Raw genomic sequence first — 6,000 nt, 5'->3', positions numbered from 1 at the left:
CGATGTCATCATTTCTTATGGCTGAGTAGTATTCCATAGTGTATATGTGCCACATCTTCTTTATCCAGTCATCTATTGATGGGCTTTTTGGTTGTTTCCATGTTCTGGCCACTGTGAACAATGCTGCAATGAACATGGGGCTGCATGTGAGACCCTGCTTTCAATTCTTTAATATATATACTCAAAAGTAGATTGCTGGATCATATGGCAATTCTATTATTTAGGTTTTTTGGGACCATGTTAACTTTGAAATAAATAGTCCCATTCTCACGGACACTATTACAATATGTTAAGAGGCAGCATATTGCCTCCCCTCTAATTAAATGAAGATAGCATTAAAATATGTTTAAACTTCTTACTTAACATGTATTAATTACACTGTTGGCAACTATAGACGCTTCCATTTCCTCCCAGTCTCAGTTAACACGAGGTTCTTCACTTTTAACACCCCCATACCCTAATATCAGGGTCACTAGATTAGAAGATTCAAGATAGAAGAACCGCCCTGGCCGGTTGGCTCAGCGGTAGAGCGTCGGCCTAGCGTGCGGAGGACCCGGGTTCGATTCCCGGCCAGGGCACATAGGAGAAGCGCCCATTTGCTTCTTCACCCCTCCGCCGCGCCTTCCTCTCTGTCTCTCTCTTCCCCTCCCGCAGCCAAGGCTCCATTGGAGCAAAGATGGCCCAGGCGCTGGGGATGGCTCTGTGGCCTCTGCCCCAGGCGCTAGAGTGGCTCTGGTCGCAACATGGCGACACCCAGGAGGGTCGCAACATGGCGACGCCCAGGATGGGCAGAGCATCACCCCCTGGTGGGCAGAGCGTCGCCCCCTGGTGGGCGTGCCGGGTGGATCCCGGTCGGGCGCATGCGGGAGTCTGTCTGACTGTCTCTCCCTGTTTCCGGCTTCACAAAATTTAAAAAAAAAAAAAAAAAAAAAAAAAAAGATAGAAGAACCTATCTGTCTTGTTCAATACTGTGCCTCAAGTAACTAGCACAGCAGCTGGCACGTAATATGCACTCAGAAATGGATAAATGAATGAGTGCATGAATAAAAGATCATGTTTCTGGGTACAGTTATAAAAAATTGAACTTTGGGTGTTGTCATTGATGAGAGGGAATAGTTTAGCACTTCTTATTCCAGCAAGCAGGAAGTAGAACACAGATGGCAAAATACATTCAATGACATAAATTTTGCCAGAATAATGATACCATCTTTAAGATAAATTCAAACTAAAGATCTGATAGTAACACAGAATCATACCAAACATGAGGATTTGGGGAGCTTAGGGAACCCTTGGCATTATAATAAGGTCCTACCAGATTTAATAGGACAGTGCTCTCAGTAGGAAAAGCCAAGAGAGGGTGAAAAGAGTGTAGGACTGCATTTCCATCTCTTCTGCCAGACTCTATGGTCCCTGAAAGCAAAAGCATTGTCACATCAAGTGAAAGATTCTCTGCTGGCCAGCTTGTTGCACCGTGGGCTGACTGATGCCCTCTGAATGGGGACAGGGGGTGGAAGTAAAGAGAGGATTAAGCACATTGAGAGTAGTTATTATCTCTGAGAAAGCAAGCTCTCCTGCCAAAGGCTGCTGTCCACACATCTTTGGACTTGATATATAATCTAATGAAAAGAAGTGGAGGAAATAGGAGTACATTGTATCGATAAAAATGAAATTTAGACTTAACAAAAATTGCATGAATTTTTAAAGGACATGGGCCCTAGAACAAATTGGAAATTTGCTCTGCACTTATCTGAGGAATGAATAAATTGTAAACTCTCTTCCATTCAAAGAGATGGACTTCAAGAGAAAAGTATCTTCTAATACGCATGTCTCCCCAAAAAAGATAAAAGACAAGGCTAGTTGCTTAGCGATTATGTAAAATCTTATCCCATTCCTTAATCAAGAATTTAAATTCACACTAGAAGATTAATATAATAAATAGTAGGACCTTTTATATTCTGCTCTACAGAGGAATCAGCATAGTTTAAAGGAAAATCTGCTACATTATGGTCTAAAGACTTGAGTTATGATATTGATACTGTTTTGACCGCTTTAGTCTTTTGGAGAATTACCAATTCCCATTGTCTGCACTGACAACAGAACGATACATTCAGATCATGTTAACTCTCAACATAAAATTCTTCTTGGGTACCCAATACTTATAGGGCAAATTTTGAACACCTCTGTATAGTGCATTCCTTCATTAACTGACCTCTGCTTCCCTAAACAGCCTGAACTTCTATCACTGGCTCTTCATTTCATGTCAAGCAACACTGAACAATATGAAGCTTGCTCAACATATACCAGGCATTCATGCTTCCTCTGCTTGAACACGTTTCTCTCTACTTTGCAAACTTCTACTGAACATTCCTGTCTCTGCTTAAATGCCATTACTCTGACTTTGCTCCTGGTCCTCCTGTGTGTTCACTAGCTGACCCTTATCTATACCTTCACAATGACGGTTGTATTGTAATTAATAATTTGCATGCCTGCCTCCCCATTAGACTCTTCCCCCACCATGCCTTTTTTTTTCTGACTATAAACGTTATATATTTTAATTGTGTCAATTCAAAGTGTAGAATGTAAAATGGTCCCTCAAAACCCACTCTTGAAAAGATCTTGTTAACGTAAGAGCAGAAACCGTAAGTTCTTACTTTAAAATTTTTGGATTTGCAGAACACAGTGGGACCTGGCACATAAGAGACCTCAATAAGTAGTGTTGAATAAATGAATCTTTAACTAAAGATGGCATAACTGGCTGTACCAGACAATAGTGTGCTGTAGTGATGAAATCATGCAGCATAAGGAATATGAAAGTCCTTTGAACATCAGAAAGCATCATGTGAGTACAAATTTGTGTGATCAGTGACTAATGCCCTTGGACCTCATTTTATCAGACTCCTACTACCTGGCAAATTTGGTTGCGATGAGGAGGAAGAGGAGGAGGAGGATGGCTAATGCTTGTTGAGCACTTTCCACATTCCAAGCATTATGCTAAGTGCTTCCCCCGTATTAACACCCTAAAAGGTAAAGGTTATTAATTTCTCCATTTCTTCCCAGATGAGGAAGCCAAGGCACAGAGAGGTTATATAACTACCCCCTCCCAAACCAGAGAGGTAATAAGTTATCCAGCCAGGACTTAATGCCAGGCACTCTGGAATCTGAGTCCACACTCTCAGCCATATCCCGCCACTGTCTCCTGTAGATAGCTGGGAGGATGTGCCCAGGTCGTAACAGGAACCGGGTACTGACCACTCTTCCATTGCTTCTTGCTCCAGCATTAGTCATAAGTAACTTTACCTCTGTAATCCTCTGTTCCCTCACATGCAAAATGGAGAGATTAGTGGTTGCTATCTCACAAAGTTTACCTCTAACACTGCCTCTGGTAGCAGTGCGAGATAGGGGATGAAACCTAGAACCCAGCGTCAGTGATTCATTACATTGCAACAGACACAGCAGTAATGAGAAGCGAAAGGACCACAATGCTGTAGAGAACAGGTAATCCCAATCCAGGTAGAGGTAAGCATCTATTAATGAGTACATTTGTATGACCAGACTGATGCCAAAAACCTATTGAAGACTCCATGGCCAAGTAATTAGTACAGGTTCCCTGAAGTGAACAGGCATTCACAAGATGGGACACCACTTCTTATTGATTCAATTTCTGTGTTGGCCAATAGGAATGATAGCAGTGGTTGATGGTTATACACACCCACTGGAACAGTCAGAAATGAAAAATCTGCGGTATATCATACATGTAACAGCAGAGGTATATGAGTAAAGTATAATGGAAGCAGAGAGAAAACCACACTGGCATGGCAGGTTCTTACAGATGGTGCTTGGATCTGATACACAATGTCACGATGACTCATCAGCAGGACCTTGGGCTGGCACTGAGGAACATTTCTCCAGAACAGTAATATCAACAACTTCAGTTATTACCCAGCGGTAGTGAGTCTAGAAAACAGGCTCAGGGAAAGTATCCTCAGAATACTTTGGCTTCAAGGCTTGTAGAAAACTCAGTCCAACTTTAAAAGGAGTTTCCAGTGGGTGTTGCACCTCTGTCCAGCTAAGTGACAGTAAAATCACACCAGGCTTAGGGTTCGGTTGGACTCAGTAGGGTCTCTGAGGAAACAGTACTTGGTTAAACCTATTAGGATTTCATTCAACTCGTGGGCCAAGCTACATTATTTGCAAAGCCCCTAAGAAAATATAGAGCCTTTGTTCTGTCCTAGAGAAGAGAAATAAGGCACAGACAGCAATTTCATCCATACAGACTAGTCTAATCAACAAAAAGGATACTAGAACCAAAGCCAAACAAACAAGACACAAGCTAAATTAATGCAGCATTGCCCCTAAGCTAGGGAATAAAGACAGAACGTAGAAAACCAACAAACCTGTTGTTAAGTAGAACCGAAAAGCTAAATACCAACCAGCAAGGTTTTACAAGGCAATCTTACAAATGCTCTGAATGCCAGAGAAGAGGATGAGCCTGAATATACACAATGTCACGATGACTCATCAGCAGGACCTTGGGCTGGCACTGAGGAACATTTCTCCAGAACAGTAATATCAACAACTTCAGTTATTACCCAGCGGTAGTGAGTCTAGAAAACAGGCTCAGGGAAAGTATCCTCAGAATTAAAAAAGAAAAAGAAAAAATCAAGACCTAATAGAGGCGACGAGCCATCTTACAGAGGTAATTCACCTTAAGAAGTGTTTCGTGAAAGTGTTTGCAGAGAAATTTAGGAAGACCTCAGTCCAATGCTCAGAACTAAAATTAACCATGTATTTTATGCCTCTGCACCTTTGTACATGTTGTTCCTTCTGCCCATTTCGTCTTCCCTTGCTCTTTTCTGCCCTTTCTCCAGTCTATCAAGTGAATAATTTCTTTTTTTGCAAAATACAGGCATCATCTTTTCTCAACCTGTGCCTAAAAACAGAATGAATAATTTCCTCACCCCTCCTACTCTAGCATTTCGTGCATATTATCTCCAGCATCATCTACTACAGTGACCAGCCCAAGAGATGTGTATCTCAACTGAACAGCTGCGTGGGCCCGGGGAGGGGAGGGCTACGTTTCTGGGAGGAGCGGTGTATCAGAATCTGTGCGTGGGAGAGTGCTGCTTTGCATGATTGGCAAATTGAATATTATGATCGATTTAGGGCAATGAGAATCTACATGAGCCATGAGATTTTTACATTAAAAGAGAACTCCAGTTTTGTTTTGTTTGTTGTTTTTTTTTAGTAAAAAAGGCATGGTTAGTAGGAAGACAAAAGTGTAGACAAAAATGTACAAGTTCTTTAAAAGTATACACAAGATTGCCTGACCTGTGGTGGCGCAGTGGATAAAGCGTTGACCTGGAAATGCTGAGGTCGCCGGTTCAAAACCCTGGGCTTGCCTGGTCAAGGCACATATGGGAGTTGATGCTTCCAGCTCCTCCCCCCTTCTCTCTCTCTGTCTCTTCTTCTCCTCTCTAAAATGAATAATAATAATAAAAAAAGTATACACAAGATAAGTAGTAGTTGAAAGCAAAAGGAAGATTAATTCTCCCAGATGAGGATCAGAAAATTGTCACAGAGGAGGAAGGGATTGCTTGATCTGGGTCTTATGGACAAAGAGGAGTTTTCCAAACAAACTGGCAGGCAGATGGAACAACCTTACCGAAGCATGGCCATTGAATAACATTATAAATTATTACTCTGAGCTTACTGTATTCTCAGACAGTGTTCTATGAGTTTTTACATGCATTAGCTCATCTAATGTTGTCAATAATCTTTAAAAGTTTATACAGTGTCATCAGTTAGCTACCACTGCTTGTAAGAGACCTAAAATAACAGTGGCGTAAATAGAGCAGTTTCTTTCTCCACAAAAATCTCAGGGTCCCCAGACCCTTTTAGTCAACTGCTCTGTAAGTCAGTCCTGGCCTTCATCGTCCTGGTTCAGGAGAGCTCAGCCATCGCATCCACATTCCAGGCGACAGGAGAAGGGACATCGGGAGT

Source organism: Saccopteryx bilineata, chromosome 4, assembly GCF_036850765.1.
Source record: "Saccopteryx bilineata isolate mSacBil1 chromosome 4, mSacBil1_pri_phased_curated, whole genome shotgun sequence".
In the NCBI taxonomy this organism is placed as follows: domain Eukaryota; kingdom Metazoa; phylum Chordata; class Mammalia; order Chiroptera; family Emballonuridae; genus Saccopteryx; species Saccopteryx bilineata.
The sequence above is the reverse complement of the archived record's forward strand: the minus strand, read 5'-3'. Positions refer to the sequence as shown.